This window comes from Hipposideros armiger, unplaced genomic scaffold (assembly GCF_001890085.2).
Source record: "Hipposideros armiger isolate ML-2016 unplaced genomic scaffold, ASM189008v1 scaffold_62, whole genome shotgun sequence".
Lineage (NCBI taxonomy): Eukaryota > Metazoa > Chordata > Mammalia > Chiroptera > Hipposideridae > Hipposideros > Hipposideros armiger.
Window position 1 is genome coordinate 3,069,717 of NW_017731412.1, and position 16,856 is coordinate 3,086,572.

Sequence of the window (16,856 nt, forward strand, 5' to 3'; positions counted from 1 at the left end):
CCAGCGACTCACGGCAGCCCAGCTCCAGGTTGAGCTGTTGTTCAGCATCTTAGCTGTAGAGGGCAGTGTCACTGGCCCTCATATATGGGATCCGAACCGGGGCCCTCTGGCGTCCCAAGCCAGCTCTTAACCAACGCGCCACTCGGCGGGCCCCCAATTAACCATTTTAAAGTATACAATTGAGTGGCTTTTAGTGCATTCACAACGTTAAGCAACCACCCACCCCCTCTATCTCGTTTGGAAACTTTTCCATTGTCCCAGGAGACCATCCACGCCCATTAAGTAATCCCTCCTATCTTCCCCCTCTCCCCAGCCCTAGGCCACCACGCATCTGCTTTCTGTCTCTACAGATTTGCCTATTTTCAACATTTCCTATAAAGGGTATCATACAATAGGTGACTTTGGGGTGACTGGCTTCTTTCACTTCGCATGATATTTGCAGGGGTCATCCGTGCTATAGCATGTTATCAGTACTTCATTCTTTTTTATGACTGAATAATATTCCATTGTGTGTCCAGACCACATTTCGATTCTCCATCCCTCCATAGATGGGCATTTGGGTTGATCCCACCTTTTGGTTATTGTGAATAATGCTGCTCGGAACATTCACATACAATCGGTGGACATATGTTTTCATTACTTTGGGTACGTACCTAAGAGTAGAATTGCTATTTCATATGATAATTCTAGGGTTAACTTTATGAGGAGCTATCATACTATTTTCCACAGATTTTAGCACTTGTTCTGTGTCAGGCACTGTGCTGAGGGCTTTACCTGTATCAAGTCACTCCATCCCCACAACACCTTTGTGAGGTTGTTTACTATTATTATCTTCATATCCTAGTTAGGGAAACCGAGGCACAGAGAGGTTAAGCAACTTGCCTGAGGCCACACAGCTAGTAAAAGACAATGCCAGGAAAATGGGACCCATGGAAGGGTTTTGAGCAGACAAGCAAGATAGTCAGATTTAATTTCTTCCCTATTACTTTCTCCCATAGTATCTTTAAGCATTAACTCTGGGATGGGAGACGGTGGAATTTGGTTGGTGGGAATTTGAGGGCAGAAAAAAATATCATGTCACCACTCCTGGAAGAGCTTCATTTCCCCTCACGTGCTTGGACATGGACACACAGGAGGCACACAGATAAATCACTGGGCTGTTTGACAAGGCTGGGAAAGAACTTGGGGCCTGGACAGAACAGCCTGGTCCAGGTGGGCTCATGCATGGCGGGAGTGACGTCACCAACACCCCATTTTCCTCTGCATGTTTATAGTTTCCCTCTTAGGAGCCCCCGGGGTGTCAGGACACTCCTCAGCTGTGTGGATTTAGCGTGTGGATTTGCTTGCAGATGTGGGTGGGTGCACACGGAGGTCTGCATTCTGTCTATCTCCCATGGGGCTGAGGGGTACAGAGGGAAGTGGGCCTGAGGGGTAGCTTCATCCACTTAACATTCGTGCGTTGATTCCTCCTCGAGACAGAGCCATCAGTCAGGACATCTGCCCTGTGGTCCCCACTTTCCAGTGAGGAAAGCAGCTGGACAATCTTTGGTGACATCAACCGTGGTTCCTTCTCAAGCTTTTATTGAGGATCTACTGTGTGCCTGCATTGTTCTAAGCCCTGAGGGGTCGGCAGGGAACAAGAGACAAAAATCTCTGCCTCATGGGTTCTCTTCTCGTGAGGGAGGCCGACAGTATGCAGATAGACAAAGCGTTACAGGAAGATCTGACAGTGGCAAGTGCTCTGGGGGACAAAAGGCATGGAGGATGACAGGAGGATGATGGTTTGGGTCCGACTTAGGAAACTTCTGGTAGACAGAGTGATGGCCTTGCAGAACCCTCCACATCATAATCTGTGGAACCTGTAACTATGGGACCTTTCATGGCAAAAGGGACTGTACAGATGTGATTAAGTTAAGGATTTTAAGATGGGGGAGTTATCCAGGTGGATCCAGTGTAATCACAAGATCCTTTACATAAGGTAACAGGAGGGTCAAAATCAAAGAAAGAGATGTGACAACCACAGAAGTGGAGATCGGAGTGACGCCACAAACCAAAGAATGTAGGCAACCTCTAGGATGGAAAAAGCAAAGAAATAAATCCTCCACTAGAGTTTCTAGAAGAAACGCCGCCTTCCTAACCGTTTTAGACTTGTGACCTCTGAAACTGGAAGCTTGATCCATCTGTGTTGTTTTAAGCCAATAAGTTTGTGGTAGTTTGTTACAGCAGCGATTGGAAACTAATACAGGCCTGAAGGACATGAAGACCTAAGACTCACTGGGGAACAGCATTGCATTTCAGATGGAAGGAACAGCAAGTGCAAAGGTCCTGAGGTGCAAAGTAAGATAACGCAGCAAGTGCTATGATAGAGGTTACATACAGCATGCTGTGGGGACACAAGAGGGCCTGTGTATTTGAGAGTGGGTGACTGTGGAAGAACTAGAGGAAGGGGTGCTTGGGCTGAGCCCTCAAGACTGCAAGAAGATCACTGGCTCTTGAGTCCAATGGACTTGGGTGCAATTCTTGACTCTGCCGCTTGTGATGTGCTCTTGGGCAAGCCACTTACCGCCTCTAAGACTCTGCTTCCCATTCTGTTAAAAAGGCTAACAGTAATACCTGGTGGCATTGTTGTGAGCTAACCCTTGTAACATTCTTAGTCCAGTGTGGGGCACACTTTAGGTGCTCAGTTCGTGTCTGCCATGATGAGGAGGAGGATGGTGACTGGACCTAGGAGAAGAATGGGGATGGCATCTTGCCATGGCATCCTGTGCAGGGAGCAGCACAGGACAAGGCCAGGAGATGTGACCGTGCACTTGATGTGCTCCTTATTACCGCGATTAAATCAACGTAGGAAGCTCTGTAGCTCTCCTTTCTCATGTGGTGTTGCTCATAGGGTCTGAGGTCTCCCTCATGCACCCGCCCCAGGGGAGATGTGTCTGGCCAGTGATGTGACTGGAAGACCGGCTCTTGGCTGCCCACCTGTTTGCACACTGGTCCCTAGAGAATGGGCAGGAGCGTGGGAACAAGTCCCTGTCATCCGGCCCCACCTATGAATGGAGAGCCTTGGAAGCAGGAAGTGGGCAGGCGCGGGGGCGGGGTCAGTTGAACAGGCTCTGCATTCATAGGGTGGCCACCTGCCCCATACCAAGCTCTGCCATCCTCCAGGTGAGTTGTAACTGTGACCCTGCTCACCCGGAGGGCAGTTCAACTGTATGCAAACATATTTGCCTGAATCTATCTTTCAGCCCTTTCAACAGCCTTTGGGTTTCTCTAGGCAAATGCTGTGCTTTGATACTTTCTTTACAGGCTATGTAAATATCCACTGTGAGATGCACCCATGGGGCGAGCAGGTGAGTCAGGACCCGTTTATTGTTGTCTCCGGGCTTTCGGATGAGGGTGAAGGATGAAGGTGGATCTGCATTGGGGGCATCTAGAGAAGAAGAAGGGGCAGTTTAAAGGGGGTTGACAGGCTGGCCACACGAAGTGTGGTCCTCAGCCCAGCACCTTTGGCTAACCTGGGAATCAGACTGCTCATTTTAACAAGATCCCCAGGAGTTTCGGGCACATATTAAAGTTTGAGAAGTACTGGTTTAGGCTGGTGGATCTCACTAGGAATCCCCAGGGAGCTTTACAAAATATCCACGCTCAGGCCCTGCCCCAGAGATTCTGACTTGGTTGGTCTGAGATGCGGGACCTACCATGAATATGTTTTAAAAAGCTCTCCAGATAATTCTAATTGAGAATCAGTGATCTGTACTTAGAGCAGTGGTTCTTAAACATTTGCATGCTTCAGAATCCCTGGGAAGGCATCTTTAAACACACACTTCTGGGCCCCATCCAGTGGGGCTGGTAAAGAAATGTTTAACAACAGGCTCTCTGGGGCGGGTATGGCGGGGGTAAGCAGACGCTTTGATTTGTAGCCAATTTCTGTGGTGTGACTCTTCCCACTGAGGCTCATGTCACAGCATAAGCTGGCTGGATGGCTGGCGGTACCCCCGGGTTACTGATCCAACAGGTCTGCGGTGGGACCTGAGAATTTGCCTTTCCAACAAGTTCCCAGGTGATGCCACAGGGACCCAGCTAGGTTAGATGAGCAGCTGGAAACATGGCATCTTGAGAGCCAACTCTGATCCGTTTGTCGTAGCCCCTTGAAGGGCTGTCTTGAGTAAGATCCCGTCTGCCACAGGCGTGCAATGGAGGCGCTGGCTATGCCTGGGTTTTCCGAGTGCGCCTTGATTCTTTCCCGAGAACAGAAGGAGTGAGGCGTTAGATGGAGTTACACTTCCTAAGGACCTAGGGGCAGAAAAGCTCAGTGTGTGGCAGGCTCGCTCAGGACTATCTTGAGAAGGTGTACATGCAAGATCCAAGTTGGAAGAACCCAGGGAAATCAGTTTTCCTGTAACTTCCTTGTTTTATGGAAAGAATCCCAAAGTAGGGAAGGACCCCGCCCAGACACACCCAGATCATATGTTTGGACGCACTCAGGCTAAAGCACTCAGATCTCCAAAAAAAAAAAAATTGGAGAAGAAGTGTACAAAGAAAATGGCCCCGGACTCCCAGTGCACCAGCTGAGGAGGAAGGGGGAAGATTAGGCAGAAACTAGAAAGGAAGTTTTTTCAACCCCAATGGCAGGCCAACCCTTGAACTCCTGAGGCATTCCGGGAGCAGGGAGCTGGAAAAAAAGAAGGGAGGAACCCTGAGGGCGGGGTGATGGGAGATAAGAAATTCCGATTCTAATCTCCTTATTTCCTCTGCTTCCTCAGACCAGGGCTGTATATAAACTCTATGCAAATGTGTTTACTTTACATTTTATTTCAATCGGAGTCACTCAGCTGTCCGGAGCTGTATCAACATGTCAGTTGGGTTGAAGAAACAAGCGATTTGAGTGGAAATATTTCAGATAAACAGACACAATGTTATGACATATCAAAACAGCCCAAACATGGGAAGGAGTGTGTGTGTGGGGGGGGAGGTGGAGAAAGAAGGGGGGGAGGGGGCAAAGCCGCAGAAAGGAGATCTATTTACCCTGGCACAGGCACGGTAAGGTCAGCTGAAAACAAAATAGGGTTTTTATTACTTGTGTTGCGTGGTGGGGTGGGTAAGGGGAGGGGGGGAGCGTTACCCTTATCTGTGGCGTTAATGCATTTTGTCCTCTGAAGAGGAAGGAGCCCCGCTTGGCAGGTTGCATGCACATTTCTCTCCTGTGCCCCTGCTGATTCCGTAGGAGGAAAGCAGGCAAAAAAAGAAAAGACAAACCCACTGGATTAACTTCATTAGCGATGGGGAGGCCAGTTGCTAGGCGAAATCTGACAGCCTGTCCACAAGTTGCCCTCCTTTCTTGTTCTCTGCAAACTGACTTCAGAGGAGGCACACAGAAGTGATGGGGCGGGAGTGGGCTGTGCACGCGGGAGAAACCCACGTGGGTATTAGGCTACTCTCCCACTTGATGCATAGTTTTTAATTTAATTTCTGTGGAGGAAGTAATACTGTTGCCTGGTTCAGTAAACCAAGGCATAAAAAAGTATTTAGAGAGATGCGTTTTTCTCTTTCCCAATATACCCATCATTTCATTTCTCATCTCCCCAACACACACACACACACACACACACAATTTTGTTGGCTATGTCTATTTTTAGTTCCTAAGCTATCTATTGTAGTTCTCTGGGCTCTGTCTAAAAGAGAATTCACATTTTCCTTAAAATAATAGTTACTGCTTATGGAGCGCCTACTGTGTGCCACCTATGATGGACTCTGTAGGTGTCCACTGTGACCTGCAGGGTTGGAGGCGAGGGGCTTAAGGCTCAGAGTGGTAAAGGGGCACAATCGCTGCCTCACGGCTGGGAAGTAGAGAGTTGGAACTCAAAACTCAGGTCTTCCTGGCTCCCAAGTCTGTGCTTTGTGCTGCACCCAGCGCCAGGTTGAATTTCGGGGGAGAGAGGGTGTGTGGCAAGGTAACTTCATGAGGAGTTGGGAGATGTCAGCCCACTCAGCCTGGCTGAACTTGTCCACCCCTGCAATGAATTTGCCCAGGAAAAGAACCACACACTTGTCCAAATGTGGGACAAGCTGGCAGCTGCCTCGGGGGTGTGCTTGGAAGATGTTGGCAAGTCCCCTACCGCTCAGAAATGTCTCCCCCTGCCACCTGTCACACGGCCTCAAATTCCACCATCAGAGAGGTATGTCACTGGGCTTTAATGGAAGACTTTTTTGGGCATGGCTTAAGTGTAGACACTTCCTCCATAGAGGGTACACCTACGTCCTTCCCTTCAAGTCCTCTCTCAACAGGGCAGCCAGCCCAGGGCTTGGCATTGAAGGGTGGCTTGGTGATATAGGTATCCTGGGAGGCAAGGGGGCTCCAGGAGAGGGGAGATCAGTGGGGGAGGGGGATAGGTGAGTGACAGATCTCAAAGCTGCTGGAGTGTAGGGCTGTTTGGAGATAAAATTTTGGGGGTTTTCCAGAGAGAGAGGGGCTCTCAAGGCTCCACCTCTCTCGTTGCCAATCCTGACTGGTGTGTTTGTGGCTGGAACCCTAAATAGCCATGCTAGGAGCAGGGGAAGCCCCAAGCTTGTCATGAGGTCACAGAATGTCACAGCTGCCATTCAGCCCGTCTTGAACTCCAGTTAGTCACGTTCTTCCTTTCCCCTTTTTTTTTCCGCCATGATTACACCACCTGTAGGATTATTCTCTTAATATTCTCATCTGAAGTGACTCACTTGGAAAAAAACCCCAAACACCTATTTCAAGGCCAGCATGCATGAGTTTCCTCACCAATAAAGGATATGGACAAATTCAGGGCCTCTGGCTTTTGTGTGGCAACTGCAAGAATTATTATTATTATTTTTTTTAACAAGGAAAACAAGCAAAACAAGCATGCGTGGAAAAAAAAAGCGCAAAACATTTATATACACATCCTTGAGTCTCTGTCACTTTCGGCCTGATTTGCTAATTGCATTTTTTTTTTGAGTTCCTATTAAAATAACGACTACTAGCATAGAAATTAATGCTCATCCAGATACTAGCATAAATCCTATGGTACGGGTAGCACGTCTGGCCCAAGCTTCCAATTTTTTTTTTTTTTTAATTTTTTATTTATTTTTTTATTTATTGTTAGTTTCAGGTCAAGCTTCCAATTTTTTAAGTGGAGAAACTGAGGCTCAGAGAGAGAGAAAACACGTGCAGGGGGACACTGTAGCCTGGGAGCAGGGCGAGGCCTGAGAAGCACTCTGTGGAGATGTAAAAAGAACACTGGAGAAGGAGGCAGGAGACCCTGGCTCTAGCTACAGATACAAGAGCCAAAGCAACTTCTGTTTCCTCACTGGGACTTAACTTCTCCGACTATGAGAGCAAAGAAAGAGGTTACTTGGGGTTCTTCATTTGGGGTCTAGGAAGCGGGGGTGGGGGTGGGGCGCCTAGGGATGAACTTGAATTCCTGGATTTTTTTAAACGAGGTAAGAGTTTCATAACATAAAATGAACCATTTTAAAGTAAACAAGTGAGTGGCGTTTAGCACAGTCACAGTCTCGTGCAACCATCACTTCTGTCTAGTTCCAAAACGTTGTCATCACTGCAAAAGGAAACCCCATACCCAGTAAACAGTTCGTTCTCATCCTCTCCCTCCAGCCCCTTGGCAGCCATGAATCTGCTTTCTGTCTCTCTGGACTTACCTATTCTGGACGTTTCATGTGACTGGAAACCTGCAATAGGTGGCCTTTTGTGGCTGGCTTCTTTTATTTAGCCTCATGTTTTCTAGGCTCATCCACGTGATAGCACATATCAGTACTTTATTTCTTTTCGTGGCCAAATAGTATTCCGTTGTAAGAACAGATCACGTTTATCCATTCATCCGTTGATGGGCATTTGGGCTGTTTCAGCCTTTTGGCTCTTGTGACTTATGCAGCTATGAACAGTCACGCGTGAGTTTTTTCTTTTTTTTTTTAGCTGAGCCATCCTGCCACCTGTTGGCAGCTCAGCAGCAGCTCAGCTCGGGCTGGGCATCGAACCGCTGTTGCTCAGAGCTTGCACTCTTGCGCGAGCTCTTAACCAACTGAGCCACGCGGCCGGCCTCACGCGTGAATTTTTATGTGGACGTATGTTTTTCATTTCTCTTGGGTGGGTAGCTTGGCGTAGAATTGCTGGATCCTATAGTAACTGTTTAACTTCGTGAGAACGGTCCCTGAAAACTTTACCTGAGTACATGTATGTATTGAAGGAGACGCTCCTGACTTTTAAAATCAGATTCTTAAGACAAGAGTAAGCAGCATAGGAACTGAAGACCGCCTCAGTCTCTTTAAGATCTCCTGCTGCTTCAAGGCCCTCTGATCCTTGAGTCTCAGCTCAGGGTTCCACACTATACCGTTTATCGTGCTTCAGTGGCTACCCTATGCCAGGCAGTGGGCTGCGCATGGAGGATACAGCTGGAAGGGCTTCTTCTATTGGCAGTCGGGGGCCCAGGATGGAGAACTGGGTCAGGAAGGCTCCCTGGAGAAGGAGGCACTCACTGAATCTTGAAGGTTTCCTGCGAGTCAGGCGGACCAAGAAGTGGGAAGGGTGTTTCTGTGCCAGGAGACAGCGCTTCCCAGTCCCCTTGGCAGGGACACGCTGGCTGCGGTGGCCTTTCCTTCCCCTGGCGGCTCAGAGACGCTGGAAGCACAAGTGCTTGGAACTGCCGTCTCCACGATCCGCCGGCTCATCAGCATGGCAGATGCAGGCCATTACTCTGATTGCTGCAGAAGGCGGTGGCTGGGGCCCAGGGCACGTCTGAGGATCACTCCGGGCCTCAGGGAAAGAGGGTCTGCTCCCACACACCCCAGGGGCAGGTGTTCCGCGAGCTTCCCACGCAGCCCTGCCAAAATTGTCCTCCCGCTATGCAGCACGCACGCACGCAGGCCTGCCATTTCATCCCGGGGCCTCTCTCTCTGGGAGCAGCTGGCAGGGCCACCGGGGGCATCTGGGTGTGGCGAATGGGACGGGGTCTGGAGGCCCTTGCTGACCTGCAGCCCGTGGGCCCAGCGCTTTTCCTTCTGCTTGTATGCCTGGGTCGTAGACTCCTGGGTACCTTTCACCTCCGCGAAGCCAGGCTGGATCAGGTTTCAGAGGGACAAAGCCACCAAGCCCTTTGCTGGATGCCTGGCCCTGTGAACAGCGGTGTCGTTAACGTGTTATTTATGGCGTCCTCCTGACTCTGCTCTCATGTTAGGTTTCTGGGTGGGGCATTGTGCCTTAACCAATCAATCAACCAACCAGCCCTATGGGCTGACTAACGGGACGGAGTTAACCAGCTAGTATTACCTTCTCTTGCAGGGTTGGCCAAGCCTTGTTCTAGAAGCTGTGGGAAAGGAGCTGTTGTCTATCTTTTAGTGTCGCCTGTGCGTGTGTCGCTTTATGAAAGTAACTTTTCATGTGGTATATTAGTTTGTTACTGTGGAGCCTTTAAAAAAATATATATTTTTTTCTAATTGTAATATAAAATTTACCATCTGAACCATTTTTCAGTGTACGGTTTGGTAGCGTTAAGTATATCCACCTTGTTGTGCAACTGATCGTTAACTCTTTTCGTCGTGCAAAACTGAAACTCTGGACCCATGAAACAACAATAAGTCCTTGTTCCTGCCGCCCCCCCAACCCCCGGCAGCCATCATCCTTCTTCCTGTCTGTGTGACTTTGACTGCTCTGTACCTCACATCTGTGGAATCATACAGCGTTTGTCGTTTTGTGACGGGTGTGTTTCACTTAGCATAATGTCCTCAAGGCTCATTCATGTTGTAGTAAGTGACACAACTTCCTTCTTTTTTTTTTTTTTTTTTAAGATTTTTTTGGGGCTTGGGGGGGGGAACAGTGCTGGGGAATCGGGGAAGGGGAACAGACAAGTTGCTGTCCTTTTGTTCTTCAGTCTAGTTGTGGAGAACGTCGCTTCACTGGCCCACGTTGGTATTGTGATCATTGAGCTTTTCCCGGCTGAGGCAGATCGGTCGCCGGCCATTGGATGGCCACTCACACCAGCTGCGTGCCGCTCATGCTAGCTGCTGGCCACTCACAGCAGCCCAGCTCCAGGTTGAGCTGTTGTTCACCATCTTAGCTGTAGAGGGCGCAGTGTCACTGGCCCATGTGGGATCCGAACTGGGGCCCTGATGCTCAGAGCTCGCGCTCCCAAGCCAACTCTTAACCAATGAGCCACTCGGCTGCTCCATGACTTCTTTCTTTTTTAAAGGCTGAACTATATTCCATTGTATGCCTACATCACATTTTGTTTATTCGTTTATCCATCAATGGACATTTGGGTTGCTTCCACCTCTTGGGTCCATGTGAATAGCATTGCTACACACATGGGTATGGAATAGTGGATCCTTTCTTTCAAATGAAAAATTTAGCCACACGATTAGTAAAAGTAATAACACTTCTTATGTATGTAAGTATATATGTATTTATATTGAGGTATAATTGACAAACAGCATGATATTAGTTTCAGGGGGTACAACATAATGATTTGATATTTGTATAATTATAACATTCAATAATTCTCCTTGTAAAAACTTAAATCTATACAGATAAGACAAAAGTCCCTTTTGCTACCTCCTCCAACCCTCTCACCCCAATGATAAATTACCTGCTACCAATTTATCAGTTTGCTTCTGGCTATCTATCCACACACATACACGCATACATGCATATATATGTGTGTATATATATTTAGAAAAATTGTGTGTACAGTCAATTATGCTATCACGTGACATCTGCACTCCTAAAGTCACTGTACTATGCTAAATGATCCAGTAAAAACAGGGCTTATGGAAAAAATAGGACTAAGGGGCAATACTCCAAAACTTCATCAGTGACATAAAAAAATAGGACCCTAATAAAAACGACAGTGCCGTTTCACACATGTGAAATGGTTAAGAAATACACACATGCTATAAACAATATGGAACTTGACTTTGGAGGTGGTGTCCGAAGAGTTGCAGCTTGTGAACTCTTGTGATGTGGTAGAAAGAGGTTGTGTGAAATGAGACAGTTGTAAACCAGGTGTGGGGGTGTGTGGGTGGTGTGGCTCCTAGCACACACCATCCACTGAGGCAGCTGGGAGATGTTTGGGGGGCTCTTTGTTTTGGGTGGTCCCGTGGGGTCAGTTCAGCTGGGTGCAGTTTTTGGCATTGACCCAGTATATCTCGTGGAGGAAATCATGTGTGAGCAAACACAAACTTTGCTTCTGCTCAGATTGTTCCCAAATATATCAATCAGGTTGGAGCAAATTTATGTTTTCAAAACAGGCAGAACTGAACACACACACACACACACACACACAAGATAAATGGTATTGTGCATGTGTGTTAGTATGTTTACATATATTGATTCATACTATATGTATAAATCTGCAATCTTTTTTTTTTTTTTTTGCTTAACAATATTCCTAAGAGATTTCCCATATTAGCAATAGAGACCAGTCATATTTCCTCTGCTCTATAGCATTCCATTGACTGAAGGCACCCCATTTAGCTATTCCCCGATGGTTGGTTACATATGTTGGTTGTTTCCACTTGTTCATTGTCACACCTATAAGTGGATTCATTGGGTCCCCAGGGAATGTACATTTTATACTTTTTTTTTTCCTTTTTGGGTGATATCTTTAATGAATTAATTATATTTTGGTAAAATATACATAATAAAATTTACCACTTTAACTATTTTTAAGTGTATAGTTCAGTGGCATTACATATATTCACATTGTTGTGCAACCGTTCCTCTCCAGAACTTTTTCATCACCGCAAGCTGAAACTCTGTACTCATCAAACAATAACCTCTTGAGTTCAAATCTTAGCCCATCACCTATGTCTTTGTGGTGCTGGGTAATTTCTATGCCTCTCTGAGCCTCAGTTTCCTCATCTGTAAATTGAAAATAAGTGTACATAGCTCCTGGATTTGGGCTAAAGATTGCATGAGGTGATACAGGTAGTGAGCCCAACTCCTTGCTTGGCACACTGTAGGTTTTTAATAAACAGCATTTATTAAACAGCTTTTTTCTGCTCTGATTTATCTGACTCCAGTTCCTGCCAATGGGGCTGTTAATAGTGTGACTTGCTGGGACTCAGAGCTGAGGGAGGGTCGAGTGTCTGCAGAACTTCCTAGTGGATGAGACCTTCACCCATGTTACTCTTACAGCTAGTATTTTAGATGGGAAGTTTCAAGCCCTTCTCTGCTCACCCCTTGCCCCAGTCCAGGACCCAGACCAATCCTTGGGGCTCTTGGGAATGACCCACTTTCAGCCTTGGTCAGTGCCAGCCTGCCCGCTGGGGCTGCCAGTTGCAATGTGCACGGCAGCAAATGGATTGAGGTCACGGAGCAGATGGCGGTAACTTTCGGTTGAGATCTGCCAGGCTGCGATGGAACCAGTGACCCAGAAGTAAATGCGGACGCGTTGCCCTCTCTTTCCCGTTAGTCCATAACATTGGGGCCTCGCCCCTTTCCAACGCCTGTTCAGGCTTCACCCTATGGAACCTGAGTGTCTTTTTAGACTTTGGGCTTGCTTGAGCAGGAAGGAAAGCCACAGTGTTTCAGGCAGCCGCCACATCTCAGTCCCCACAGCTCTAAACCCCATCCTTTTCTGGGGAGCTCAAAGCACCTTGCTGCCTTCATCTCATGAATCTGATGCTACCCTTGGGGCTTATCATTATCTCATTTTATAGATGGAGAAATAGACGTGGGAGGAGAATGGCTCAGGGACCCATAGTGCCCGTGGGCCAGAAGGAATTTATGAGGCCATGTCTAAACGCTGGTGAGTGGGTGGGAACACAGGAACTGTTAGCTGGATTACATCAAATAATAATAATAATAAAAAAACACCCGCTACTCTTAAAACATACTCCAAGATGTAGAAGTGTTTTCCCACCTTGTAATGTCATAGCACTGCAGTTTTGCGGTTCACAGAACTCTTGGAGAATCTGAAGGAACCTAGGGACCCTCGGCACACAGATAGACAGATATATTGGGTTGTCAGAAAAGTGATGACGCGTTTTTGCAACGAAAAACATAGAAAAAATACGTCATCACTTTTCCGACAACCCAATATCTTACTCTTGACTTTATATCCAGGGCCTAGAGCAGAACTGGGCACATTGTAGATGCTCAACAAATATTTTTTGAATGAATGAATGAATTGGTAAAGCCATGGCCAAGTCCCTCTAGCCTGCTGTAATCACCAAGGGGAAATTAAAAGAGAAGGAGAAGGGCCGGCCGAGTGGCTCAGATGGTTAAGAGCTCGCTCAAGAGTTTGAGCTCTGAGCAACAGCGGTTCGAGTCCAGCCCGAGCTGAGCAGCCGCTGAGCAGCCGCTGAGCTGCCAACAGGTAGCAGGATGGCTCAGCTAAAAAAAAAAAAAAAAAAAAGAGAGAAGGAGAAAGAAGCATTTTCTCCTGCTTTTCGTCTTAAGGAAGTTAGCTGTTCCCATTCCACAGGTGGGAAGACTGAGTTGTGGTTCTCAAGATGTGGGTGGTCTTACATAAAACCCCAGGTGGTGCATTTCTTAATGTAGCATGTTCCCAGCAGACTTGGCAGTCTTGGGACCAATGATAGATGGGTTTGTAGTTGAGAACAGTCAAAGCTGGAAGCAAATCCCCAATATTTCCTGAGTCAATACAGAGACTCACCTTCTTTTCATCCCTCACACACTCTAAACTGCTGTCTCTCTGAGGGTTCGTAAAATCCTACCACACTATGTTCTTGAGAAAGATGTGCAATGTCTCTACAGTTGATGGAAACCAGAGGCTTCTTGGCAAAACAAAGGAGATGAATCCATGAGGGCAGCAGAGAAAAAAAGGACATATGAGGACAAGATTCCTGAGGGGTGGTTTTCTTTCCTTTCTTGACCTCAGCTGCCTCCCAAGGAGTCTTCCCTGGTCAGGAGACAGTGAAAGACCCAGGAAAGGCCCAGAAGGTATGGAATATGGTGGATGGAGCTCTAGGCTTGACCTCTGAATTCTGGCTCTGTCACACCTCACCCGTCACCTTACCTAACCCAAGGCCTCAGTTTCTTGACGTATAGGTCAAGAACGGGACAACAGCACTGAACTTTCAGCATCGTTACCACAAGAGTGTATTAGATTCCCTATGGGGGAGGGCTTGGCACATAGTAGGTGTACAACTGCTCGTCCAGAGGAAGCTGAATGGTGGACAGGAGCTGGGGCCGTTTGGGGTTACGCACATGCAGTTTTCTTTAGGGTTCAATGCAAGGTGCTTTTATGAGCTGTTCTCCTGGTGAAGGCCCAGCAAGCTAGTAATGGGAGGGCTAATGACAGTGCTGATTAATCACAGCTTGCCTTAGTAGCGACACTTTCATGTAGAGGGATTCCCCAGGCCTTCCCCATTGCCTAAAGCCGGGAGCTTACCCACCCCTAATAGCACTACTCCTTTTATAGACTACCTTTCATCCTGGCATCAGGCAGACCTTAATTATCACAGGCTCTACCCCAGCCTGTGGTTTGTGGCTACATTATTAACCTTGATATTTTCTGCCCTAGGGGAGGAGTCGTGGCACCAGAGAAGCTAAGGGACTTGCTCCAGGCTTTGCCATAAGCCAAGCCCAGAGTCTAGGTCCCCCAATCAGCTCCTTCTAATACCCAGCCTGCTACTCTGTCCTGTAGGTACCCTGATTCTTGCAGATTCTATGAGTGATACAGTATCTTGAACATTTATCTTCTGTCTCAATTGGAGTTAGTTGTTTGGAACTAAGAATCCTGATTGCTCTGTCAAATCCATGCATCCATGCATGCATCCATTTATCCATCCATCCATTTAAAACATTTATCCATCTAACATCCATCCATCCATCCATCCATCCATCCATCCATCCATCCATCCATCTATCCACCGTTTGCCCATCCATTCCTCTAACATAACAGACACTGAGCCAAACACTGAGCATACGCAAAGGTGAATAAATCAACAGGGGCAGGAAACAGCAACAAACAGATGCTATATTAAAACCTGGGAACTTGAGGGGAGTTTCACAAAGAACAATTTAAAAAAGTGTGGGCTGTGTTTGGAAAAGGAATGGTACACTGGGACTGAACATGTTACTCCCCTAAGGTCTGAAGGGGTGAGGGGAGGGAGCAGTTTTCCGAATCTGGAGAAGAAAGGTCTCTTGACAGCAGCTGTAGCCTTAGGTGGAGGAACACAGTCCACCTGTGGTGACCTGGCAGGGAGAGGGCAGGACACCCTTCCTTGTCAACACAAACTTCCTTCCCTCTGATCTCCTGCTCTGATTGCTCTGTCAAATCCATGCATCCAGAGCAAGAAAGAACATTGAGTTAGCCCAGATAGGTCAGCCACTTGGGCACAGAGCAGGATGGAGAAGGGTGAAGAGTAGATCTGGAGGACCAAATGGAAGACACCCAGCACAACTCTATAAGGGGGGTCAAATCTTTCATGTAGATCCTATGAGTTACCCAGTATCCCAAACATTTATTTTTCTGCCTCAGTTAGGGTCAGGTGTTTGCAACCAAAGATCTTGACTGCTCTGGCAAACACATCCATCCATCTGTCCATCCATCCATCCATCCATCCATCCATCCATCCATCCATCCACTTCCAGTGGGTTTGGACTACACTCAGATACAAGCCAAAGTATGAATGACCTACCAGATCTTCCATGACTTGAACAGCTCACCTCCCCCATTACCAACCTGTTGTCACCTCCGTCTACTTTTCTTCAAGTTTCTTCTACTCTAGCCAGACTGCCCTGCTCCCTCCGGTCTAGATAAGCTCCTGCCTCAGTAACTTTATGCATGACGGTTCCTCTCCCTGGAACACTTCACCCTTACGTGTATCCCTCTGGCTCCTTCCCTCCCTCCCTCCAAGAGTTTACTCAAATGTCATCTTCCTTGTCCACCTTTCATCAAATGGCAACTCCTCCCTACCACTCTCTTATTTTTCTCCTTAGCACTTTTCACCATCTCACATATGATATGCATTAATTGCCATCTTTTTATTTATGATGTGCCCCCACCCAGCAACCTCCCAGCGGAATATAAATTCTTGAACGAAGGGATTTTTCATGTTTTGTTTATTGCCGTATTCCCAGTGCCCCAAAGAATTCCTGACATAGAAGGTGTCTGCGAAATATTTGGGAAATAAGCGAATAAAGATATGGAAGCAGCTCTATGCAAGTTTCCAACCTGCTATTCGAGGGATGTCAGCCAAGCCGCGAGAGTTTCTGCAGTCTCATTGCATCCCAGTGCTGCACAGGCTGAAACTCAAGGAAGAGTTAATATGCTCCTTGTGCCCATAGGAAATGTCCTGAACTTTCCATGCAAGCCGCGGAGTTGGCACTCAGTGACTTCTTGTTCTTGTTAGGAAAACCTGAGGGCAAGGAAGGGAAAAAGTGAACACTTCACACATTTCATCTTCAAAAGCTCAAGTAATTAATTCCCCTGGCTCTCTGGGAAGTGGATTTTATTGTCTCTGTTCTGGCAATAGGGAAATGAATGTGCTGGGGAGTTCCGTCATTTTCTCAGGACCACAGAGCGAGCCGTGAGTGGTGCCAGAATTGCCCTGGCATCGTCTGAGTTTCTGGCCGGGAGGCCTCCCGTTTCCCTGTTGGTGGGCAGAGGGGCGGATGGAGTCAGATGGAAATGGTATAGATGGTCTTAGAGGATGGCTTTCTCGCATTTCCAGGGGACTCTGGGAGCAGTGCACTTGGGAGACTGCAAAGAAAGGGAACCCATTGGACTCATCGTTCTTCTAGTGTTTCAGGTCTAAGTTGAGGCTTACGCGTAAACTTGACAAAAAGTCAGAAGAAATGGACTCTTTCCCAACGTGGGCCATGGCGAAGTAGGAAATAAATGAAGGACTGGCTTTTGTTCTGCCGGGTA